General features: G+C 45.9%; 1 long non-coding RNA gene across 3 annotated transcripts in view; it reads left to right on the top strand.

Annotated features, from left to right (window-relative positions):
- Window positions 1-26,786, top strand: part of LOC116576648 — a 70,261-nt gene continuing 43,475 nt past the window's right edge. For all 3 annotated transcript variants that reach the window (XR_004280240.1, XR_004280241.1, XR_004280242.1), the window contains exon 1: window positions 1-246. This is a non-coding gene — a long non-coding RNA (uncharacterized LOC116576648). The remainder of the gene's footprint in view (window positions 247-26,786) is intronic.

Raw genomic sequence — 26,786 nt, 5'->3', positions numbered from 1 at the left:
TGAAGCCAGGAGATTCCATAAAGCTTGAAAATAATGCTGTGATATTGTGCTGCACATAATTGAAATGTCACGAGCCATCTAGAGAGCAGGAGAACCAGTTCTCTCTTGCTTCTATTGGTTTAGTCTGTTTACTCTTCTGGTGCGTGTCCCTGACACCTGGGCCGGGAGGCCTGCTGAGGAATGCTTCCTTCCCGGGTTTCCACGGGCACGGCTATTTGTCATGCCTCAGAAGCTGCTTGGCTACAGGTAAGAAAGGCTGCCCTTTTGGGAGGGATAATTATGGCCAGTGACCTCGAGCTTGAAGCTTGGCCTTACTCTGTGCCCCAACTCTGCACCCGAACTCAGGTGTGATTCAGGAAGTGATCTGTTTTTGTGTATCCATGTGGGTGATTTCCTTACCGCTTTATGGAAGGGAAACAGCCTCGGGTACTGCTGAAGAGACGGAGTTCTGAATGAGGCCTTTTGCCTGGTTGAGTGCAGGGCTTGGAGGTGGAGTCCCTGTACAGGAAGGATTAAGTCGAGGGAGGAGTCATGGTCATTAGGGGACCAGACACCTGGCAAAACCAGGCACAACCACCCACCTCCTCCCTGACTCACCCCCAAAGCATGATTGAAGTGAAGGGGGCGTGTGGCAAGCAGGGGTCTGATTCAGTGAGGTGGGCGGCGCCTGAACCCCAGCCCTTCCCACCCCCAAGACCCCATTGGTTGCTTTTTTTCCAGGGAGCTGGAAACTTGAGTATCTCGAGATAGACCTTGACCAGTGAAGTCTGTCTTGGCCTAGTGTAGCCTTGTCACGTGAGCAGCCTGATGTAGTAGAACTAGCAAGGACTAGCTTGACTTTTCAGGGGGCTTGTGAGGCTATTTGTTTTACCAGGAATCCCGTGGGCCTAGGATTATCCAGGAGTCAACCCATTCCATGGTTCCTGCAAGGGAGGCCCCGTTGTTAACCAGGTTTCCTTGAGCAGATTAGGGTGGCCCCTGCCCTTGGCTCTGTCTGACCCTCCTCAGAGAGAGTATTCCCTCCGACATGATCCAAGAGAGTGGGGCTGGTTAGCATTACGAGCGATTCTTCCTGTTCCATACCTCTTCTGTCATATGTAAGAGGGTAATGGAAGAAAACCCCTCAATGGCCAGACATCAAAGCTGTGCTCATTATACCAGTCGTGGTAAATGAATGTGTATCCCAGCACAGACAGCGGTTTAGCCTGGTTTGTTTTTAAATGAAGCATTCGGCTTGTATATGATGCTTGAAACATCGAGCATCAAAATGCATGGTCATATTTGGATGTGAATGCCACCTGTGTTTTCACGATAATTGCCATTTTTATTATGTGTATGGTAGCACAGGTGTATTATTTTAAATGACATAGATGACATGTGAGGTACAGAGTGAGTTAAATAATGAGCGTTGCTTCTTGGGGCCTGGATAAGATGTACCAGTTTAGCAGATGAGGTCATCTGAGTCACTGAGAAAGGTCACCTTCGCCTACCTGTCAGAATGTGTGGAAATCACACCTATCAGCAGTACCATCCAGAGGATGCTGAACTCGTATCTTGCTCCTCCCTCCCTGCACCCCACCTTCCACCCCCTCCTGCAGGCTGGGGATCATTCTGTGTAGTAAAGTCCCACCGTTGAGAAGCCCCAGAGTGCCGTGGGTCTGGACCCTGTCTGAGCTCTTCTCTGGACCCACCGCCAGAAGTGGGGTGTGGTCCAGGGAGTAGACCAGACATGTACCAGCTGGGGCATGTGGCAAAGATCCTTCCCTTCATTCCTACACTCTCAGGGAAGGGTCTGCTCCTCCGGAGCCAAGGTTGTGGTCCCCCTCTCCGCAATTCCCCGATGGTGTTGTACCTGCCTCAACATCCCCTTTGTGTTGGCCTGCTTTGGTGATCTCAGAATTACAGGCTGAGCTAGGGGGTGGGGGTGGGGTGCCACACAGAGCCCCTCACGGCATGTCTGTCTGCCGAGCCCAGGCCACCAGCCCCAGGACCCAGGCCTGCTCCAGCCTGGCAAAGGTCTCCTAGGTCAGTGGCTCCAGATGACAGCCAGGCTGGCCAGTGAGGGAAGTGCCCAAGAGGCCATGACCCCAAGGTTAAGTCGGGGAAGCTCCGCATACAGAAACTGTGAGACAAAGCTTGCCATCGTAGAGTCCTCCTCTGCGTGTTTCCCTCCACACTCGCCCCTCCTTGGATCTCCCTGAGCTTCCAGAAGTGCCGCCCAGCTGTGGGAGGCCATCCAACAGCGTTTCAACAGCTTCTCCAAGGATCAAAGGCTCCCCAGCTGAATGGGAATCTGTGGTCTGAGAATTTAATTGCTTTCTGCAGCTCCCCTTACTCCTCCTGCCCCAACCCCAGTAGTAGACAAAATATTGGGCCAAAGGGGCAAACAATGGTGGGAGGGGGTCTCCCCATCTCATTTCCAGTAGAACTTTTCCCTTCCTGAAGCTTCCCTGCGGGAGCGTGGGAATACTATTGGTGGCTCTGACACCTGCTGGCCGTCCTAGAAACTGCGCCCTGGGAGGAGGCCCTTCTGCTTGGATCATATTTAGTGGCTGTAGCTTTCCTACTTCTGATTTTTTTTTTTTTTGAAAGATTTTACTTATTTATGACAGACAGCAAGAGAGAGAACACAAGTAGGGGGAGCTGGAGAGGGAGAATCAGGCTCCCTGCTGAACAGGGAACCGATTAATGTAGGCCTCGGGTCCCAGGACTCTGGGATCGTGACCTAAGTCGAAGGCGAACCCTTAATGACTGAGCCACCCAGGTGCAACCCCTTCTAATTTTAATAATGTACTTTATATGTTATTATTGTGAATCAGATTATGTATAAGTAACATACTTTGGCAAATACACATGGACAGAAAATTTACAAAGATGTACCAGCACTGTAAAAGGAGCGTAGCCAGGTCTGGGGAGGGGGGCTTCTTTGACTGTGTACCTTTCCGTTCTCTCCGAAATCTATTTTAAACAAAAAGGGGTGTGTTACTTTAGTGCTTGTAGCCGAGGTACTGCCCTGGGGCGAGAGGCCCAGTATGCAGGACATTCCCTGGGGTGCCCCTATCCCTCCCCATCCCTTGTTTGGGCACCTTTAGTGCCTTCATGCATGTGGAGGGAGCACGGTATGGCTGGACTCACTCTGAACTTGTTTAAGAGTGGAAGTTGGTCCTGGAGCAAGTGGTAGCTCCTGCAGTGGCTCTCCTGCTGGGCCTGGGCCGCTCACCCCCAGGGGCAAGCTCAGGGCAGGGGCTCCAGGTGGAGAGCCAAGCCCTCACTCAAGTCCCTGGAACCTCACAGGCAGGAGAGGCCAATTCCTTTCCCCCACCCCCACCCCACTGACACAGGGTTGCGGGTGGGTGTGGCCTGTGGCTGGCTGGCAGGAGAGCCAGGTCTGATGAAGACACACACCTTCCCTGTGCCTCTCACTGTCTGATACCAATAGGTCCTAACCCCGGTGAACAGACTTGCTGCTTTCCCACTGGGCCCCAACTGATGACATGCCTGCTTTGACGATTTGTTGAGGGCACTTACTTTTCAAGTATGTGCTCGGTGATAGCAGACACTCCTCGCTTGACTGGGTCTCTTCCTCCAGCTCTCCACTGGCAGCCCAGAAACCCTGGGTGCTGAGCACCTTAAGGAGCATTCAAGGTACTCAGGAGCAGAGCCTTGGTCCCCCAGTGCCGGGCTGGGTTCACGCCAAGGGGAGCTCCTTCCTGCACTTGCCGTGTGGTCGCTAAAGGCTGGGACCAGAGCACTGCAGCAGAGCTCCTTGGCAGCCATTCTTCAAGGGAAGAAAATTATAGCAACAGTCAATGGTTGGTCTTTAGACCCAGAGGACATGTTTCAGCTCCGGTGACTGGCTGTTTTAGGGTGCTGATAGCACAAGTGCTATTCCAGTATTGGTTCTAGTGTCTGCTGTCTTTTTGACTCCAAACAGCCAGGCCCCTGACCTGCTGGTAATTACCCTCTCCCTCCTCTGGGCAGCACCCCTGTTGCCTTCCAGGACAATCAGAGCTCCTCCCTTTGCCTTTCCCCCTTCCTGCTCCTGCTGGTCAGATCACAGGTCTCTGGCAGACTTCATGGAACCCAGAGGGTGGAGGCCACATGCCCAGGAAGACAGCAGAAGGCTGAGACCCCGATGGCCTCACCCAGAGCTGCTCTCCACAATGCACCTCTAGTCTCCAGTAAAGGAGAAGAATAAATGCAGGCGTGTCAATGATCAGGTTTCCCGTTACATGAAGCCAAACCTATTGGAACTGATGCAGGGACCTGCCCAGCTGTTTTCCTGCTCTTATCTACACACTACAGCATGGGGGCAAATCCCACAACTCGAATCTCTGCTAGGACCCTGTGGACACAATAAAATAGATCTGTTTGTGCTCTTGTTCTTAGAACTATGGAGTTTTCAGTGTTCTTGCCATAGGGTGGGGCTGGATTTCATAAGCATGTTGCAGTGTCTCTCGGCTTCTGTTTAAATATGGGGGTGAGCAGGGAGGAGGGGAATGAGGGTGCAGTGGGGAGAGGCAGGCTGCTCTGACAGCCGTGGTGCAGTGCACATTTGGTGTTGGCGGAAGTCCTGGTCCTAATCCTGAAAAGCCCACTTCTGTTGTAGGGGCACGGAGATGCTGGGACTTGTCCCAGCCCTAGGACCCAGGTCTTTCTTGATCCTGGACTCACCTTTTGTTAAAAATAGCTTTATTAATGGGGCACCTGGGGCATGCAGTCAGTTGAGTGACCCACTCAACTCAAGTTGAGGATCTCACTTGGCTCAAGTCAGGATCTCAGGGTTGTGAGATCGAGCCCCACGTCAGGGCTCCATCTGCACTGCCTTCTGTTGCTATGGCCATAGTTTGCGTTCTTAAAGTTTTATGCAAATGCAATCGCATAGCATATATTTTCTTTTTTGGGGTCTGTTTTGTATCAGCATATTTTTTTTTAAAGATTCATCTATCTCGTTGTATGTATCATTTCATTTTAGTGTGGAATGCTCCTCCATTGATAGTGTTGTGGGTGCACCACAATATCTGCGCTCCAGTTCATGCGTGTTTGGGTGATTTCTGGGATTGGCTCTTAGAGTTGCTGAGAGCACTTGTGTGCCAGACTCTCTGTACTCTTGGGCATATACCAAGCAGTAGAATGGCTGGGTCATATGGTAGGTGTATGCTTAACTTTTTATTCCTAATCAGGTATTCTTTACTGTGCTTACATCTTACCCTTGATTCACTGCATGTTTTAAATGAAAGCTGTTTAATACAGCATTATCTCTGAGTCCTTACACATTCTGAAGGGAAGATGTTTTCATACCCAGTATGACTTTTACTCTGTTTTATTCTATGGGGGAGATGATCGTGCCAAAATTCTTTAGAAAAATATTCATATTCCTGAAGATACTGGTCTGTAATTTTTATGATGTTTTTGGTTTTGGTATCAGAGAAGTGCTAGCTCAGAGAATGAATTAGGAAATTGTCAATCTTCAATTTTCTGAAAGACTTTCTGTAGTATTGGTATTACTTTTTCCTTAAATGTTTGGAAGAATTCACCAGTAAAGCTATCTGGGCCAGGAGCTTTCTTTGTGGGAAGGATTCAACCATAAATTTGATGTCTTTAATAGATAATAGGTTTATTCAAGTTACTTATTTTTTCTTGAGTGAGCTTTGATAATTTGCATCTTTCAATCAGTTGTTCATTTTATCCAAGTTGTCAAATTTACATAAAGGCATAAAGTTGTTCATGATATTTTCTTATTACCTTATTAGTATCTGTAGAGTCTTTAGTGATGTTACTTAACTTCTTTCCTGATACTGCTAATTTGTATCTTCTCTCTTTTTATCTGATTAGTCTGGCTAGAAGTTTATTAATTTTACTGAGATTCTCAAAGAATGACCTTTAGTTTTCATTGATTTTGTATGTTGTTTTTCTGTTTTCTGTTTCATTGATTTCCTCTTTGATCTTTATTATTTTCTATGTTTTGCTTACTTTGGTTTCATTTATTTTTCTTTTTCTAGTTTTGTATGGGAGGACCTGATTTGAGACCTTTCTTCTATTCTAATATAGTCAATTCATGCTATAAATTTCCCTGTAAGAACTGATTTATCAGACTCCTATAAACTCTGATATGTTGTATTTTCATTTTCATCTCATTAAAAGCATTTTCTAGGGGTGCCTGGGTGGCTCAGTGGGTTAAAGCCTCTGCCTTCGGCTCAGGTCATGATCCCAGAGTTGTGTGATCGAGCCCTGCATCGGGCTCTCTGCTCAGCAGAGAGCCTGCTTCCTTCTCTCTCTCTCTGCCTCCTTCTCTGCCTTCTTGTGATCTCTCTCTGTCAAATAAATAAATAAAATCTTTAAAAAAAATTAGTCTTTCTAATTTTCCTTTTGACTTCTTCTTTGACCCATGGGTTACTCAGAGGTGTGTTATTTAATTTCCAGACATTTCAAGATTTTTCCAGATATCTTTCTGTTATTGATTTCTAATTTAATTCCTTGTGATCACAGAATATACTTTGTGTGAGTTAAGCCCTTTTACATTTATTTAGACATGTGTTATGGCTCAGAATATGGTCTGTCTTGGTAAATGTTCCATGTGCACTTGAATGTATTTTGTTCCTATTGGTGACAGTGACTATTCATATGATTAGATTTAAATTTATCATTTATATTTGTTTTCTCTTAGTTTCATCTGTTCTTTATTCCCCTTTTCCTCTTTTGCTGCCTTCTTTTGGATGGAATATTTTCTGTTTCTGTTTTATCTTCTATGTTGTGTTGTTAGTTATCTTTCTTCATCTTGCTCATTTAGTGGTTACACTGAGCTTTATGTGATCATCTTTAACTCATCAGCCTGCTATCAAGTTATATTAGGCCACTTTAAGTGTAGTATAAGGGCCTATGGAATATACCTATGCTTTTCTCCTCCTGTTTTTTTTTCTCCATAGCTCTTACATGTTTTCCTTATATATTTACTGTAAACCTTAGTTTATAGTAACCCTATATTATTGTTTTTATGTTAAATAATAAGTTTCTTTTATTTTTGACTCTTTATTTTGAAATAACTATATTTACAGGAAGTTGCAGTGAAACATATGGGAAGGTCCTGTTGTGTACCCTTCACCTGTGCCTCCTTCAGTATTGATCTCTTGCATAACTGTAGGACCATATCAAAACCAGGAATTTGGCATTGATACCACCCAGAGTTTATTCACATTTCATCAGCTATACATATACTCATTTGTAGTATGTATGTATTTATATCTGTGCAATTTTACTTTTTGTGTGGCTTTGTGCAATTGCCACAAGTGAGATACAGTATCTTTTATTACCACCACAAGGCTCCCTTGTACTTCATAGTCAGTCTGCCCCCCTTCCTCTAATTCATGACATCTGGCAACCACTTATCTGTTCTCCATTTTCATATTATAGTTGTTTCAAGAGTGTTATGTAAATGAAATAATTTACATAGTATCATGCAGTATATAGTCTTTCACTCTCCTTGGAGGCTAGTCTAAGGTCTCATTGTATCAGTAGTTTGTTCCCTTTGATTGCTCGGTAATATTCCATGGTTTGGATGTGCCACAATGTATTTATTTAATCATTTACACATTGAGGAACATTCCTGTGGAGTCTATAGTTTTTGGCTATTACAAACAAAGTTGCTATGGACATTCTTGTATAGGTTTTTGAGTGTTGTAGGTTTTCATTTGCCTTTGATAAATGCCCAAGAGTGCTAATGCTGGGTTGCATGGTAAGTACATTTTTAGTTTTTTTTTTTTTTAAGATTTTATTTATTTATCTGACAGAGAAAGATCACAAGCAGGCAGAGAGGCAGGCAGAGAGAGAGGAGGAAGCAGGCTCCCTGCTGAGCAGAGAGCCCGATGTGGGGCTTGATCCCAGGACCCTGAGATCATGACCTGAGCTGAAGGCAGTGGCTTAACCCACTGAGCCACCCAGGCGCCCCAGTACATTTTTAGTTTTAGAAGAAAATGCCAAATTATTTTCCAGAGTGGCTATAACCTTTTATATTCCTTCCAGCGGTGTATGGGGGATCTAGGTTTTCCACATTCTTGCCAGCATTGGGATTTCTTACTTGGTGGCTTTAAAAAAATATATATATATATATTTATTTATTTATTTTAGAGAGTGAGGGCTTGTGAGTGGAGGGAGGGGCAGAAGGAGTGAGAGAATCTCAAGCAGACTCCCTGCTGAGCGTGGAGACTGACTCGGGGCTCAGTCTCATGACCCTGAGATCATGACCTGAGCTGAAGCGAAGAGTTAGACACGTATCTGACTGAGGCACTCAGGTGCCCCGATTTGGGGGTTTTAATGTACATTTCCCTGGTTGCTGATGTTTTAGAGTGGGTCATTTGCTTACTTGCCACCTTCATTGGCATATCCTCAGCCCTCTTTCTAACTCTATTATTTACTTTTGTACTATTGGCTATTTTTAAAAAAAGATTTTATTTATTTATTTGAGAGAGAGAGAGGAGAGAGAGAGAGAGAGAGAGAGGGAGAGTGAGAGTGTGAAGCAGACTCCCCACTGAGCAGAAAGTCCAGTGTTGGACTCCATCCCAGGACCCCACGATCATGACCTGAGCTGAAGGCAGATGCTCAATCAACTGAGCCACCCAGGTGCCCCTGTACCGTTGGGTTTTGAGAACTCTTTATACATTCTAGACACCAAGTCCTTTGGTAGCTATGTGGTTTCTGAAAATTTTGTTCCAGTCTGTAATTTGTCTTTTTGTTTTCATGACAGGGTCTTTCACAGAAAGAGCAAGAATTTTTAAGAGGTCCAATTTGTAAAGTTTTCCTTTTATAGATCATATTTTTAATGTCAAATCTGAACACTTTTCCTAACCTAAGTTCTTCAAGACTTTTTCCCATGTTTTTTGTTTTTTCAAAATTTCATAATTTTACAGTTTACATTTGAATTGTAATGCAATCTTTTGTCTGGCTTATTTCACTTAGTGGTGCTATCAAGGTCCATGATGTCATGAATATCAGGATTTCCTTTCTCATGGCTGAATGATATTCTGTTGTATGTATGTGGGGGTGTGTGTGTGTGTTCATTCAATGATGGACACTTAGGTTGTTTCCGTATCTTCACTATTGAGAAAATGCTGCAATGAACATGGGGATAGAAATAACTCTTTGATTTCCTGCTTTCTTTTGGATATATACCCAGAAGTGAAATTGCTGGATCATCTGGTATTTCCATTTTAAATTTTTTGAGGAAACTCCATACTGTTTTACATAGTAGCTTCACTGATTTACATTCCCTCCAATAATGCACAAACATTTTAGTTTGATATAGTCCCACTTATTTGTTCTTGCTTTTTGGTGTCAAATCCAAAAACTCATTGCCAAGACAAATGTCAAGGAGCTTACCACCAATGTTTTCTTCTAGGAGTTTTATGGCTTCAGGTCTATATTATCTGGAAGTTTGATAAGAGTCTTTAAGAAATATGTTTCATGTGTGCACTTAAATTTTGAATGTATTTGTGTATTTATTTATTTTAAAGACTTTATTTATTTATTTGACAGAGAGAGAAAGAGAGCATAGGCTGGGGAGCAGCAGGCAGAGGGAGAAGCAGACTCCCAAGAGAGCAGGGAGCCTGACCTGGGCTCGATCCCAGGACCCTGAGATCATGACCTGAGCAGATGGCAAGGTTCTTAACTGACTGAGCCACCCTGAACATATTTAATACAACATTAATGACAATTTTTATGTACCTGTCTATTAATTTTAACACCTGGGGCTACCAGTTCTGGGTCAGTCCATCTTGACTGATCATTCTCCTTGTTAAAGGTAAGGTTTTCCTATTCCTTTGTATGATTAGTAGTTTTTGATTGGATGCCTAATATTGTTAATGTTACCATATTGAATGGTGGGTATTTTGTATTCCTATTAATGTGAAAAACAATTTTTGGGAGATTTTATTTTTAGGTAATCTCTACACCCAACTTAGGGCTTGAACTCACAGCCTAGAGATCAAGAGTCATGTGCTCCATGGACTGAGCCAGTCAGGTGTCCTGAAAAACAATTTTTGAGAAGAATTACCAGGACTTTTTTTTTGCTTATTTAATAAAAATTAAAAAATAAATTGTCATAAAGCTTTTTTTCCTTTAGGGAGGTTTAAAAAAAGGAACAAGTTTCATCAAGTCAAATAAACAACGGTAACTTGAAAAAGATTGGGAATCACTGGTTTACAACTTATAACTGAACAAAAGAACAGCAGTCACAGCCCCAGCTACTGGCCATCTCATGCCAATGGCAGCAAACAAGATCAACTAGACAAAAATAAATAACTGTGTGGAAGCCCCAAACTGTTTATATATTGAGACATCAGTATATATATGTCTTTGATATGTGTACTTTTAAAAAAAGTTTAAAAAAATTTTTTATTTATTTATTTGTGAGAGAGAGAGAATGAGAGAGAGAGAGAGAGAGAGAGAGAGAGCACGAGCACATGAGAAGGGGGAGGGTCAGAGGGAGAAGCAGACTCCCTGTCGAGCAGGGAGCCCGATGAGGGTCACAAACCCGGAACTCCAGGATCATGACCTGAGCTGAAGGCAGTCGCTTAACCAACTGAGCCACCCAGGTGCCCATGTGTACTTTTTTTTTTTTTAAAGACTTATTTGTATTTGAGAGAGAGGTGGAGAGCATGTGCCCAAGCGGAAGGGGCAGAGGGAGGGAGAGAGAGAGAATCTCAAGCAGACTCCCTGTTGAGTCCCAATGTGGGGCTTGATCTCACGATCCTGGAGATTGCAACCCGAGCTGAAATAAGTCAGACATTTAACCGACTGAGCCACCCAGGCGCCCGTTATGTGTATTTTAATATATCTTAGTGATGTTTTTGAATTTTGTGCTGGGATGTATTTAAGTTCATTGTAAGGAGGTGTCTGTTGTAAACCTGCCCTTCGTTCACAAGCTCCACATGCAGCTGCTCCCAGCTCTGCCATATTGGGCCACCTGGTGGCTCTTCCAACAACCAGGTTTTTCTTGATCATTCAGAATCCCTCACTTCTTGTAAGAACACACTCAGGTTTTCACAGGAGGACTTTCTCTTCCTTCCCTGAGTTTTTTCCCCTTGACACGCTATAGCTATTGGCCAACAAGGGGAAGAGTCCCCTTCACATGTCATTTATTTTATCAGGATTTCTCCTTTGTTTTCAGGCATCTCTCTTCCACCTCAGGCAGACCACCATTTTTCTTTTTCTTTCTCTTTTCTCCTTGCGTCTTTTAAAACTTCAGTTATGGGAGATTTTAAGCCTGCCAAAACAGAGAGAGATGGTGGTACAGTGGGCTTCCGAGCTTCATCAACAATCGTCTACTCGTGCAAGTGCATTTTTCTAAAGTTGTGGATTTGCAAACATTAGGGACTTCTCTTCAGGTTGCATCTGGAATCACGTGGTAGGGGATGCACAACCCTTTTTGTCCTGCATGGTGTGGCGGTGGGACTCCTGGTTATCATTCAGGTTAGGATGCATACAGCCTGAGAACTCCAGTGGTTTCCAAGGGACCCACCAAGCATCTCAAACACTGTCTGACTTTTTGTTGTATGCATGGTCCCTAAGTGCAGCCTGCAGCTCTCACTCTGTGTGTTGTTTATAGTCTCTAGTTGATTTAGGCCATATCTCCTTGTTCATCTAGATTTACGCTCCATGAATGCAGTTCCTAAGCATTCTTCTTCCTCTTCTTTTCTGAATATATATATATGTATATATATACATATATATATACATATACACACACACACGCACATACACTTGAGTGTCCTTTCATATATCAACTATGTCTAATGAGTCAAAGCAAACTAATGTCCTGTAGTGAGAGGCATTCGATAGAATCCTGGTGCTGTCGCTTACTGGTTGGTGTGACTTTTCCAAATTTGCTAGATCTCTCTAAAATCCAGTGCCATCATCTGCAGACTGAGTAGTGCCCACCTACAGGATGATTGCTAGGGTCAGAAATCACGCAAGCAGAGTGCTCCTCACCATGCCCGATGCACAGGAGCGAACTGTGGATGACGGTTCTGCTATTGTGATAGATGTGGCCGGCTGTGGCATGGATCACGGAGGGGATTATCCCCAACTGTCTGGGTACACAGGCACCGGCGAGACTAAAATCCTGACCAAAGTCACTCTGAGAGTCAGGGACAGAGCCATAACCAAACTCATAAATACCACTTCCTGGCTCAGAAGCTCCTGCACACACACCAAAATCTAATTTCTGCTGTATCTTGATGGATGAGTTCTTTTTTATAATAGAAATAAGACATTTCCAGCAGCTCATTTCAAGGGGATTTACTAAATTTATGGGTTCAGGCATCTGGTTTTGGATCCAATGCCCAAAACCATGTCCTTATATCCACAGTGATACTGGAAACAAGCACATCAGTCCAGCACATCTCTGCTAGGGTGCTTTGCTGAGTGTATTTGTGCACAGGCTGCTTCTCAGAATCATGGACTGCTGGTGGACAGCATGTAAACAGTCTGAGGGAAATGCTTCACGGTTTCACACAGAGAAGGGGATGTTATGAGTCTCACTTTTTCTGTTTTTCTCTCTGTGTTTCTGTCTCTCTGACTCTCTTTGCCTCGCTGTCTGTCTGTCTGTCTCTCTCTCTCACACACACACACATACACACGCACACACACATAAACTTGTCCTTTGATCTTATATTCATACACCTCTGTGTATCCTTTCTGAAGTGGAAAGATGGTCTTTCTCAGAGATTTCTCCCTGTATGTTACAGAAGTATCAAAATATGTTGTGGCTAATCATCTGTAGGTGTCTTGAAGGTATAAATTCTGTCTAAAAGCTAAAGGCACTGGCCAGCAAAATCAGTGAAAATTGTGTAGAGAGCCTCACCCTTTTTTCCTAAATGAACAAAGTTAGGGGAGAAAAGGAGCATTTGAAGAGGATCAGAAAGAGATACGTGTGGCCATCAGCTGCATTTTCACAATGTCATAGTTTCCTTTTGGCAGGGACCACCGTTAACAAACAAATCAAATTATGACGAATTGCCTACGAAAGAATGAAACCTTTTCCTTCCTCAGAAAGAAGCAGTGGGGCTTCTCCCTCTTACCTTGTGCAAAAGCTCAGCCTTCCACTAAGCACGGTGGTTATTAATCACATCATCTCTGTGTTTCTAGCCCCTTTCATTACGCTTTACGCACAGTATGCACTCAGCAGGTAATTATTTTGAATGTTGAATGTATCAATACATATTAGTTGCAAATCTGCTGTGTGGCCTGACTTTGTTAGGTGCTGTGTGGACTGCTAAAGAGGTTATAACCCAGAACTTCTTGCTTTTACTGAGCTTGCCATCTCAATGGGACATAGTAATTTTGGGAAATGTTTAGCCATTATTTCCTCAAGTATCTTATCTGCTTCGTTTTATTTCTCCTTTCCTTTAGGACTCCAATTGTACATATGTTAAATCTTCTGGTAATGTCCCACAGGTTTCTGAAGCTCTGTTAATTTTTTCCTTCTGCTCTTCAGATTAGAAAAGAAATCTGTTAATGGGGTCCTCAAGGTCAATGGGGCGCCTGGGTGGCTCAGTGGGTTGAGCCTCTGCCTTCGGCTCGGGTCGTGATCTCAGGGTCCTGGGATCGAGTCCTGCATTGGGCTCTCTGCTCAGCGGGGAGCCTGCTTCCTCCTCTCTCTCTGCCTGCCTCTCTGCCTACTTGTGATCTCTCTGTCAAATAAATAAATAAAAATCTTAAAAAAAGAAATCTGTCCTCAAGGTCACTGACTCTTCTGTATCTTCATTCTACTGTTAAGCCCATTCAATGAGTTTAAACATTTCAGATATTTTTCAGCTCTAGAATGTCTATTTAGTTCTCTGTATACTTTCTAGTTACCTGCTGATATTTCCTATTTTTCATTCATTGTAAGCATACTTTACTTTATGTCCTTGAGCTTAGTTATAATTGTTTTATAACCCATGTCTGCTAATTCCAATACATGAATTATTTCAGGGTTGATCTTCATTTTTTTTTTCTTGAGTATAGATAATGTCTTCCTGTTTCTTTGAATGTTAAATAATTTTTTTTAAAGATTTTATTTATTTATGTGACAGACAAAGATCACAAGTAGGCAGAGAGGCAGGCAGAGAGAGAGAGAGGAGGAAGCAGGCTCCCTGCTGAGGAGAGAGCCTGATGCGGCTCGATCCCAGGACCCTGGGATCATGACCTGAGCTGAAGGCAGAGGCTTTAACCCACTGAGCCACCCAGGTGCCCCAAATGTTAAATAGTTTTTTAAAAAGGTTTTATTTATTTGAGAGAAAGAGAGAGAGAGAGCAAGTAAGTGAGCATGAGCGGGGTGAGGGGCAGAGGGAGAAGCAGACTCCCCACTGAGCAGGAAGCCCAATGTGGGACTTGATCCCAGGGACCTGGGATCATGACCTGAGCCGAAGGCAGGCGCTAAACCAACTGAGCCACCCACGTGCCCGTTGAATGTTAAGTAATTTTGAACTTTGTCCTGGACATTGTGAATGTGAATATGTTGTAGAGATTCTCAGGTCTGCTGTGTTCTCCTGAGGAGTACTTTTTTTGGGGGGGGTTGGGTATAGTAGGCAGTTAACTTTGCTGAATTTAGACTCCTAACTTTGTCTTCACTGCTGTGAATGGTAGGTGAAATTTCTGCTCACTTCATTTAGTCTTTGCTGGACTGCTAGAAGTCTGCTTCATACATGTGTGGCTCTGGAATTAGCAAGAGATTTGGGCAGAATTTATACACACAATTTGGGGCTCCCCCTTTATGGCTCTCCACTTTTCAGGATTTTCCCCTTTGTTTTACAGCAGCTGTGTCTCTCTCAACTCTGTGCTTTGGTTCTTCAAGTCAGTAAAACTTTGGGTTTTCTTTCTGACTTTTAGCTGCCTTGCATAGTGAGGCCTTACCTCAGGAGAAAAGCCATAAAAAATGGGAAACACTCCCAGTTCTTTTCCCTTCATCCAAGTGTTGACTTCCTTCCAGTATCCACCTGTTTTTGGTTCATCTTCAACGTTTTCAGATAGTTGTTTTTACATTTTGCCCAGAGTTGATAGTTGTTATTTGTAGGAAGGTTGGTCTCACAGGAGCCACGTGGCCATGACTGGAAGGAGCACCTTGTTCAGCATGTAGGACCATGAGATCGGGACAGATAAGCAAGTTACCATCACAGAAAGACTCAGAGATGAAAATAACTTCTACAGAGGTTTGTAAGGGAGACCAGGCTTTGGAAAGACAGGTTCGTTAAGGAAAAAAATGTGACATATTGAAAGAAATGAACAAATATCTGAGTTTACAGTCAGTCCGTGTGTGGTAGGAAAATACTTGTTTTTTGGCATGATTTTAGTACTTACAAAGGATAGGCATATCTCCAGATACCAACACTGCAAAAGGTAGGGAGAGAGATGTTTTTGTGGGGGGTCAGTAACCTGCAGGAAAGGCTCAAGTTTTCATATTTTGGGTCCAGAGTAACACAGAGTGATCCTGGTTTTTGTGTTTTTGGTTTTGTTTGTTTGTTTTGTCTCTGGGTGCAAAGGGGACAGGTGTGCACGTGTCCCGTAAGTGTGGGTCAGCAGAGTGTTGGATCTTCGCCATCTCTCCTTTGAGCCCTACCATGATGCTCAGATTTGATCTCACAGACTGTTTTGAGTTTTTCCAATTCAGTGTAACTCAACTGCTATTTTGTTTTGTTCCACTGGTTTTATTTATACAGTACATAAGAGACATTAATACACAGATCTTCCTGGACTTAAAACAGAGTTATGTTCGATAAACCCCTTGTTGGTTGAAAATATTGTTAAGCTGAAAATACATGTACTATATCTATCCTACCAAACAGCTTAGCTTTGCGGACCTCAAAACTGCTCAGAAACCTACATTAGCCTACAGTTGGGCAGAATCATCTGACACAAAGCCTGTCTTATAATAAAGTGTCAACTATCTCATGTAATTTATTGAGGATTGTACTGAAAGTGAAAAACAGAATGGTCGTACGGGTACAGAATGGTTATCAGTGTATCGGTGTCGAGCCTTGTGATCCCCGGCTGACGGGGAGTGGGGGCTGCTGCTCAGCATCACCAGAGAGTATCACAGATCGTTAGCCTGGGATCAGGGCACAATTCACAATTGGAAGCAGGGTTTCTCCTGAAACGATATCACCGTCATAGAGTTGAAAACCAGTAAGGGTTTTCTAAGTCAGGGACCCTGTACAGTTAGCATCCTTGTTACATATCAATACAGCCAGGCCACTTCTGCTTCCTGAGTTAACTTGTAAATCCTCTACAGTTGTAATTCACTTTTATGTACCAGAATGATTTCGTTACCCTTATCAGCTCATCTCCTGAGCTAAGGAAGAAGGACCATCCAATTTGCTTCCAGAGGTCGGCCTGCAGTCGCCTGTAAGGGTTAGAGTAAGGGTTACTCTCTGTCTGAGACGCTCAGGTTTGTCAAATTCCTGGCCTGCAGGGAAGCTTCATTACCTGTAAAGCTGTGTGGGAGGTTCCAGGACCATTTTCTGGGAACAGTGTGCTAGATCTGGCTCATCCTGCCTCACAAGAGTTGTTAAATCTGCAGGAATTTTTTAAGCTGTGCATCAAGCAAAGCCATTACTAGAAATTTTTATCTTTATCACTTACAATTCAATGCACTGTATTTAAGGCAGTGGTAATAAATACTCAAAACCAATACTTCCTAATTATTGTATGAGATTTTGTTTTTTGATGTACACTCTTGAGGTCATTCCCATCTCTTGGATCTTCGTGGTGGAGACACTCGGCAGTGATATGCTACCGTGTGTCCACACCCAGCTCTGTGCTCAGAGACATCATGTTGACATTGGCCGTCATGGGAGTGTTTATAAAGTAGAAGTTGGCAAGTGTGGCCAGGTAGTGCCTTTCCTTTGGAGAGCTGGTTGTTAAACACTTATCAACATTTCAGTGCTTGTAGGCATTTCCCTTCCCTATAAAGCACAGCCCTTGGTCCCAGAACAGTTTTGCCACTTCAGATTAAATGAGGTTTGTGTCTTGCTGATGGTTGCGAGTTTGATTTTTCCAGTTCAATCTTACAGGAAAGAGGGTGGATTTTTATTGGTCCTCAGTAAATAATTACATAATCATGAAAAGTAAAGGAACTTAGTAAAAGAATTTTGAGTAATATTTAACCATTTTGATCATTATTTCAGGTGGTTTGTAAAGCCTACTAATATATTCTACAGAATCAGTATTTTCAAGTTTCTCTGTAATTTCCTTACTTCAACACCATACTATGAATTTTCATAAGAAGTTCCTTTTTTTCCCCTCCTGAATTCTAAGGAGGGATGTTGGAATATTATATCACTGGCAGAATGTTCCAGTCCAGTTTATGGAAGCATGTTAAACAGAAGGTTAGAGACAAAAGAGGAAGAAAAGTACATTTCCTCACATACTTACTCAAAATAGAACATTAACCATAGTTAAATGCATTCACTCAATCCCAGGAAATTGATTTTTATTTTGCCAACCTTGGGCTGGGCAGCCTGTGTTCACGAGGTCACCTGTTCTTGTGCTCGGAGCCCTGGCAATTCTAACTGAGTGCCTTGTAGGGACTGGACAGGTGTTTGGGACATGCGGTCTGCGCCCAACAGGGAAGCCCGCATGCCTGGGTCTGTTCACTATGGTGTCCATAGTTAGGAGTGCCTGCTACAGGTTTTATTACATTTCTTTTTTAGGTTATTTCCAAAAGTTTCTATTTTATTTCTGAGTTTAGAGCAGGAGCCTTTAGGCCAGAGGAAGGGAAAAGCTGGCGTCGTCTGTTGATGGCACCACTGAAGGACTTTGGCTCTTTTGTTGTAACATCCAACGGCATCAGAACTGAGGAGAGGAGCCGTCTAATCAATTTAGAAAGGTTTAGTCAGTGATTTCCCTGGAGAGTTAGGGCGCTGACCCCAGGGCCTTTAATTTATCCCATAATGTGTGTTTTATTTGTCACCAGTTGACAAGGGCATTTTGGGCTGAGAAATAATCTTTCTTCTTTTTATTTATTTTTTAAAGGAATTTGTTGAGAGTTATTTGGTTTGTCTTTCTGTATAAACTCGAGAGGGTGGGTAATAAATAGGTTGCTGGGTAGATGGCTGATTTGTGTAACAGGTGGTGATTTTATAGTTGCTGAGCATAAGGGACGTTTACCAGCCTTTTGGGGGGGCAGCTTTTTTTTTTTTTTTAAAGATTTTATTTATTTATTTGACAGAGAGATTACAAGTAGGCAGAGAGGCAGGCAGAGAGAGGAGGAAGCAGGCTCCCTGCTGAGCAGAGAGCCCGATGCGGGACTCGATCCAAGGACCCTGAGATCATGACCTGAGCCGAAAGCAGCGGCTTAACCCACTGAGCCACCCAGGCGTCCCGGGGGGGCAGCTTTTAAAGTTGTGCTTAACAAACCAAAAGGCCAGGGAAACCTACCAGAGCCTCTGGAGGGTTTGACACTGAGTGAGTGTGTGTGTGTGCATGAGAGTGTGCATGTGTGGTGTGAGATGGGTGAGTGCAAGTAGTGTGTATGTGTGTGTATATGTGAGTGTGATTGTGAGCGATCTGCATGCGTGTGCAAGAGTGTGAGTGGTGTGTATGTAGGTGTGTGCCTGTGTGCGAGCAAATGTGCATGTGTGAGTGTGTAGAACTGGGGTGGTCTCTGAAGCAGTTGCAGTCTGTCCCAGGGGCTCAAGGAAGGGGTGTGATTGCTGTTAGGAAACATACTGAGAAGTAAGCATCAACAAGGAGAGGTGCAGAGAGGAGTGGAGGGTTTCCAGTACAGAGCAAGGCACAAAGGTGAGGGAGACACACCACACAAGGCACACAACTTTTTTTTAAAGGTTTTATTTACTTGAGAGAGAGAGCACAGAGGAAGTGGGAGAGGAAGAGGGAAAAGCAGATTCCCCGCCGAGCAGAGAGCCTAATGCAGGCTCGATCCCAGGACCCCGAGATCACAACCTGAGCCCAAGATGGACATTTAACCGACTGAGCCACCCAGGAGCCCCAAGACACACAGTTTTGATTAGGACTTTTTCTTCTTAACTCTGATGCATAAGCATTTTTCATTTTGCCACAGTCTTTGTAGCCAGAATTTGGTATTTGCTTAACATGGAATTCCTTTGTTATTTTTTGAAGATTTATTTATTTATTTTAGAGGGAGAGAGAGAGCGAGCTAGAGCATGGGGGCGTGGAGGGGCCGAGGGAGAGAGAAACTCAAGCAGACTCTGCACTGAGCATGGAGTCTTAGGTGGGTCTCAGTCCCGTGACCCCAAGATCATGACCTGAGCCACAAGCATGAGGAACACTTAGCTGCGCCGAGGCGCCCTTGGAATTCCTTTACATAGGAAGCTTTCCTTAGTACCACCTTTCAAATGTGGGGCTGTTTGCAGAAAACTAAATGCACCCATTTAGTTTTCAGGAGCATGGTTATGTCTGAAGTGCGACAGACCCACAGAGAAGCTGGACTGAGGCCGGACTCTCCCCTCTGCTCGCAGGGGTGGGAATGTGTGGACGTGGGCTGGAAAACCAGTGTGCCTTGCTTTCCAGGAAAGCAATCAGGTCCTTACTGAGTTTCTCACCCAGGTGTCCAGATGCGCTGGAAGGTGTATCACATGGGATTTTTTTTGGTTATAGTAAAAATATTATCATTTGGGGATGATTTGCTGGTATCGTGCATCAGCAATAATTTGGGTTATTCTCAGTACCTGGCAGCTGCAGGTGCATGGGAGGCTGGGTATGAGGGTATGGAGGTGAGGGGCGGGGAAGGAGGGAGTGTGGCTCCTCTCTGCCCTCCGCCGGAGACCCCATACCGACACCCCAGTCTGCACGCAACCCAGAGTCCTTCCATCCACACCACTCCACAGTGGTGGCCCCCGAGCCAAACATTGTGTAAGCCAGCCGCAGGACCACAACATCTCAGCAGATGGTACACTTGAACATATTGATCCGATGAGAAGGGGCTGTGTCAGATCAGGTGTGGCTCTTCAAAGTGACTGCACAATCAGTAATAATGTCTTCCTGACTCCTAGAAGCCCCCAGGGCCGATTCCTAAATAGGTCTCATCCCAGGTGTTGGGGTCAAAAGCTGTGATCATGTGATTTCTGGATATTGTATCAGCAATGTCGGTATTTCACATCCTTATTGATAAAATTCACTGAAGGGACTTGGAAAAATGAGATCTCCTGTCATTTTCATATGAAATTTCAGAAGTCACCAAGCCCTTGAAATGCCGTGTAGTCCCAGGGATGAGAAGGAACGGAGTCCACGCACATCTCCCTGGCACTGGGCCCCTCCCACTCCCCTGGTGCTTGTCCCTGTGTCCTCCCCCGAGCCCTGGCAGTGGGGGGTGAGTGCACCTGACAGCAGCCAGGCTGCCCACCCGGACCCTCCTCCAGTCTGTGTTCTGGAAGCAGCAAGGCAAGCAGGATAGAAAAGACCAAAGGTAGGAACCGGTTTATCAAGCTGTCTGCCTGCCCGTCCCTGTGCTTGAAGGCGCATTCCTGCCGAACCTTTGCCTGTGGTCAAAGCAATGCGGGAAGCAGCTGGATGGTAATAAACACCAGTTTTCATCACCAGTGCTGGGTTCTTTAGAGGTTCTTTTTGCAGCCTCTTGATCTGGAGAGCTCATAGGGCTTCTTCCTGACCATCACAAGAACATAGTATGTTTGGTAACTATGTATGGTGACGGATGTTCACTAGACTTAATTGTGCTGATCATTTCACAACATACATACAAATATTGAGTCATTGTGTGTGTCATTTATGCCTCAATCAATAAGTAGGTAAGTAAAAACAGAGAAACAAAACCTGACTTCATTTGTTTGTCAGATCTGTATCTAACAGGGTTGTGCCAGCTGCTGGGGGTACCGGAAGAGATGGGTGTCTGTGGGGTGGACCCTGATGAAGCCGTCACCCTGCATGTGCCTGGCCACAGTGGTGGCCTGTGTCACCCAGAGCCTGATGCAGCCAGGAGGGCACGGAGGAGCGGCCGTGTGGCTGGTGGCCGAGGGGTGCTCCCTGGTCAGGGATTCGGAGGTCCCCAGAGCGGTGCACACTGTGGGTCCTGGGGGTGGTGGTGGAGAGAGCCTGTGGAAGCCCAGGCTCAGCACATGGAGGGCAGGGTGCAACCTGGGCCAAGTCTCTGGGGCCAGAGGAGCAGAGTGAGTCCCAGCAGGTGACAGGAAGCCAGTGGGTTGGGAGGACAGAAATGGGGCTTTTAAGGAGAAAAATAGAGCATTTTCACTCTCATTTCAGCAAGTTTAAAAGATTTATGAGATGCCCATAGCAAGAGACATGCTAGCTGAGCAGTTCCCACTGCTTCTTGCTTGTGGGCCATCATCTGGGAAGTCAGAAATGTCCTGCGTCTCCAGAATTCCAGAGGTCCTCCCTGCCCAGGGCTCGCTTGCTCCTACGAGCACAGATGGTGCCTTCTCAGGGCCTTGAAGCTTCTGCTTTTCGCCAGCTTTGGTGTCCCCAGCCCGGCCCCGGGGGCTTGAGGGAGGGGCTCTCACGCCTGCCCCTGCCGGGGTCATGTGCCCCGGGGATGGGGAACCACGAAGTCCTGGGGGATCACTCGCACCGTGAAACTGCTACAGCCTGCTGCGGATGTTTAAATGGTGCATTTCATGGTAGGGACGAGATCTTGCGTTTTCATAAATCTAGGAATTCACCATGGCTTGGGTCAGAAACCCTCTTCACCCTCCTCTCTCGAATCAGGAGGAGCCGCCCTTCCCACCTGTCTGTGAAGATCAAGGAGGACAATGTGCTTGACAACCCTCTCCCCAGCGGACTGCTCCTTGTTGCGGTGCTTTGGGTAGGGTCTGCAGCCTCTGGGTTTCACCCCTGTGTTTAGAGTGCAGCTTCTGTGTGGCTTGCAAAGTGTTGAGGCCTGTCAAGAGAACCTTGGAATCGGAAGATACCCCCAAACTGAGTCCTGGCAAAGGTTACAGGGTTTCCCCGCCGCTGACCTTGCGGCCACGCCTGGTCCTGGGCGAGATTGTCTGTGTCTCTGGCCTGCTCGTGCTTCGGGTTTTTTTCTACTTCTCTCCCATCTGCTTCTCTGCAGCGATGAGTGTTTTCCTAAGTGAGCTCATCACGTTAATCATATTAGGGTGTGAGTGGCCTGTTTGTGCCTTGAAGGAGGACCAAAAAAGCTCAGAGGGAGGAACCCTCAGCCCTGTGCAGGGGAGGGTGGATGGGGGTGGGTGTTATTTTGAAGCAGTGGTACCTTCCCCAGTGTCCCTGGAACTGCCCTGATTCAGGTCCCCAATCTTGTCCCTGATCTCCAGGCCAGCCTTGCCCGGCCTGTGCCGGCTGCTGGTGCTCCTCTACCACGCCGAAGAGAAAATCAGGAACACGGCCTCAGGCTCTTGCGCTCCGAGGATCAGGAGAACTGGGGGCTGCCGCAGCACTAGTAGAGGCTGCGCTGATGGTGGCCGCTGGTGGTGGCAGGGGTGCCATGAGCCACACTCGTGAATCACTGCTGGGCTTGGCTCTCGGCTGTGACTCAGCCCGAAACTTTGTTCTGCTAACAGGAAGCCAGTAACCAGCAGAGTCAAAAGCTTGTAGGAAACTCTGGATTGGAAACCACTGGCTGTTTTTAAGCTCCTGTTTCTACAACAAAAAGGGAAATCATCAGATAGAAGCTCCCTCTGTCTCCTTCGATGCAGAAGAACCAGATTGGCAGAAGGCTATTGTGAGCCGGGCTCTTGGGAGAGTAAAAAACCGGACAGGAGTTTACAAAAACAGGAAGCTGGCAGGGAAAACCATCGGAATTATGTAAATTAAACAGTGGGCCTGGGACGCAGGTGGCAGTCTGCCTGTTGGGAAGCTCTGGGGGCTGAGAATGGGAACAGCCAGGTCAGGGAGTGCGGGGCACCCATGGGAGGAGGCTGTGAGGCAAGGGTGAAGTGTGGGGTGTGGAGCCCCAGGCAGTGTGACCTGTGGGGCAGCCGGGGCACTCTCTGGGCACATTAGGAGGAGATGAAGATGCTTACCTTCCTCGTGGATGTGGGGACGGAGCCACGTGAGCTCTGCAGGCCTCTTGCCGGCCTCCGGAAGGCCCTGGAAGGCTCTAGAACTCTGGCAGCTGCCAGGACAGGTGCTCCCACCAGGGATGGGGAGCTGGGAGCCCCATGATTTAGTTGGTGACTCACAAACTTTTGGGAGTGGGGACGCTTTTTTATGGCTTCTTGTTTTGGGTGTATTCTTTTCCCCACTCTGTAAATGTATGGTTAATCTAAAAGTTAATGAAAGGGAACTTTGTTTTAGTTTTTAAAATAAAAAGACTCTCCTGTTCTTATGAAATTTCTAAGACAACTGGAAAGCTTTGGGAGGCATTGCGATATTAGCATTTGGACCTACTCACTGTGTGCTGTTTGCTCTTCAGGGTGAAGGGAAGCCCTTGAATGCTCACACCAGGGGAGGCTACCACAGGAATGACTTTGCCAGTTCAGTGCCGACATCTGGGGTTGTTTGATAAAATGTCCTTTTCCCAGACCCATTACTAATCACCTTTTTTTTTTTTTTTTTGCTCCTAATCTCCCTTCCCTCCAGCCTGCCACTCATTCTGCCATGAAAGCTAATTTCTTTCTTTTTTTTTTTTTTAAAGATTTTATTTATTTATTTGACAGAGAGGAAGATCACAAGTAGGCAGAGAGGCAGGCAGAGAGAGAGGAGGAAGCAGGCTCCATGCTGAGCAGAGAGCCCGATGCGGGGCTCGATCCCAGGACCCTGAGATCATGACCTGAGCCAAAGGCAGAGGCTTAACCCACTGAGCCACCCAGGCGCCCCATGAAAGCTAATTTCTTAAAGCAGATTCCATCCCACCACCTCCCTTCTCAACAATTTTCACGAGTCTCCCTCCTGCCTACATGAAGTCCAACACCCTAGCGAGGAATAAGGAGAGACTCTCGTGGCTTAATCCTCAGATACCCTTCTAGTTTCAGTGTTGTTAACATCCCTCCATCCCCCCACAATTCATGCTGTACGTGATTTCAGGTCATTTCATTAGCTTTGCTCTCAGTGTGAGCTTCAGGCAAGGCTTGATCCAGCAGCTTAGCAATTTCTTTAAGGAGTCAAGTTTATGTCTCTCTGATGATCATGGTCCAAGGGTGGTTGCCAACAGCTCTTGGGCTTTGTGCTTCTTTGTTCATGTCTCCAAAGAAAGAGAGAATTCGAATTCACTTGCCCCAGCTCTCCTCGCCCATCTTCACTCTGCTGCAAGCCTCATCTTCATGTTAGGGGTTTTCCCAGAACTGAATGGGCACCTAAGAGGCCACCGGGGCTGGGGGGAGGAGGAAGGAGAGCTCAAACCTAAGGAAGCATCCAGCGTGTGTTCACCCAGAACACTCTGCCTATACCCTTCACAATTCCACGCCCGCCTCCTGCTGCTTCCTGGAGTTCCCTGCCTGTTCCCGCTGACCACAGTCCTGCTCATGCCTCATGGCCTTGCCTGGGTGGCACCTCTCCTGCCACGTACATGTCCCTGCTGTTCCCCCACTGTAATTCATGCACCAAATGCTGTTGCCTTCACAAGAAGATTTAATCATGTGAGTTGCTTGCAAAATTTTGATAATTTTGTTTCTGAAATTCAGTTCCTTAATATATTTTCATTAAGAAGTAGTTTAACTTCTCATGTCAGTGCTGGAATATTTTCAGCCACTGTCTCTTCCAACATTGTCTCTCTGCATGATCTCTGTTTTTTTCTTCTGTAATTTCTCTTGGAAAATCTTTTCTACTCTCTTGCTATTCTTTTCTACTTGCATCTTAACTTACCATGTTTTGTATGTACACCCATTCTGAATGGTTTCTTCAGATCTATATTTCAATTCACTAATTCTCTTACAGATGGGTCATATGGACATAAGTCTGTCTCATGTGTGACGGCGTTTGTTCATTCTTCATTTATTGAGGAAAAATGCTCCATTTCCTCGTATTGTCACACTCAGCACTCTCAATGATGTGTGCTTTCTTCCCCATACCATGGGTGTCAGTCCTCCGACACCCGCGGAGTGTCCCACAATTTGATTCAGGTCCAACACCACCAACCTGGGGCTGGTGTCAGATCCCACAGGTTAAGGGCTCCGTCCCACGAGACGGTCCCATGTCAGAGGCCTGTCACAAGTCCCAGGCTGTCATCTGTACTTCTGACCAACTGGCTATAAACTGGGGTTCCCATGACTCCCTCCCTGGGTTGATAATTTGATAAAATGGTTCACAGGATTCAGAGAAACACTTACTTACATCTATCAGTCTATGATAAAGGATATGGAGGAAGAGGCGCATAAGGCGAGGTCCAGAAGGGTCCCCAGCATAGCAGCGTCTGTCTGTCTGTCTGGAGCTGGGCTGCACCGCCCTCCTGGCACACACTTGTGCTCATCAGCCCACAAGCTCTCAGAACTCTGCACTCCAGGGATTTTCATGGTGACTTCGACACGTTGGGGACATCAATCATTTATTCTCCAGCACCTCACCCCTCCCCCGAGAGCGGGGGTGGGGCTGGAAGTCCTGAGGTTTTAAGCATGGCTTAGACTTTCTGGTGCCCCCTGCCAGCCCCAGAAGCCCCTCTAGAGTCACCTCATTAGAACAAAAGAGGTTCCTATAACCCAGGAAATTCCGAAGGACTGAGGAGCTCCATGTCAAGAACTGGGGTCAAAGACAAAATGTAAGTAGGAAGGCGGCAGAGACCGATATACGTGCATCTATTTCTTACTATTACATAGCTTTATATCTGGTTATTTATTTTTCTGAGTCCTTAATTCAGCAGGAAGAACCTTGAGGTGTGGGGATTCATAGTGTGCTTAGTGTGAGTGTTGAATAAATAGTTGTGAGTAGCAATGGCATCATTACGGGGCGTTCTGAATCTACAGTTCTTTGTTACGATCTCTTCACACAAAGTTTTACCTAATCTCGTTCAGTCTGGCCATGCGGTCCCCAGGTGGTACTCTAGACTTGAACCGAGATTTTTCTGGAGCCACAGTACACAACCATGTTGTGTACCGAGACTTGTGGGCCAAGAGATAATTCCCTGGAAGCTGAGTCCCACCGAAGTGAGTGGTGGGGAGAAGGGGGTTTGGGGTGCAGAGAAGCGTGGCGCTCTAACCCCAAGACACTACAAGGGTGGTTTGCAGGGGAAGGGTCTCCTCCAGGTTGCTGCTGTGGGCTAGGCCCAGGAGTGCTGCTGAGTGTGGCACCCAGTGACTGAGGCCCTTGTCTCCTGGGGTCCTCGGAAACAGGAATCAGGCTGTTCTGCCAGCGCTCCTGAATGGACACGCGTGTAGAGATGAAGTGAGGGCTACTCGGCTGGCCAGAAGAGACCTCTGAGAAGGCCGTGGAGAGTCGCTCCTTATAGAAGGCCCATGTGGATGCTGTGGAGCAGGGAGGGGGCCTCCTTTGGAGCAGAGAGCCTGGCTCCCTGAAAACAGCAGAGCCCAACCCCACTTTGCCTGCTTCTGCGGAGTCTGGGCTTTGGGGGTGAGGAGGGCAGAGCCTCGCTCCTGGTCTAGGTGGCCGTGGGGAGGGGGTGCAGCCCCAGCACCAAGAGCTGGGGGTCTGGAAGGCACCCGCAACGCTGGGCACCTCCGCATCCGCCTGTACTCCCTACTAAGTTCTACTGGAGCCATCAGTAGGAAAAGGCTGTTCCCCTTTTACATAAGTCTTTTCTAGATGTTTTCAGAAGGAATTTAAACACTGGCAGACAGAAAAGGGAAGCTTTTATCCCTTCTCTAACCACCGAAAGGAAGCGGTGTATTTAAGAACCACGGGAAGGGCTAGGAAGGAACAGAGCCAGAGAGACAGGAGCGGGTGGA

The sequence above is a fragment of the Mustela erminea genome, chromosome 17 (genome assembly GCF_009829155.1).
Source record: "Mustela erminea isolate mMusErm1 chromosome 17, mMusErm1.Pri, whole genome shotgun sequence".
In the NCBI taxonomy this organism is placed as follows: domain Eukaryota; kingdom Metazoa; phylum Chordata; class Mammalia; order Carnivora; family Mustelidae; genus Mustela; species Mustela erminea.
The sequence above is the reverse complement of the archived record's forward strand: the minus strand, read 5'-3'. Positions and strand labels throughout refer to the sequence as shown.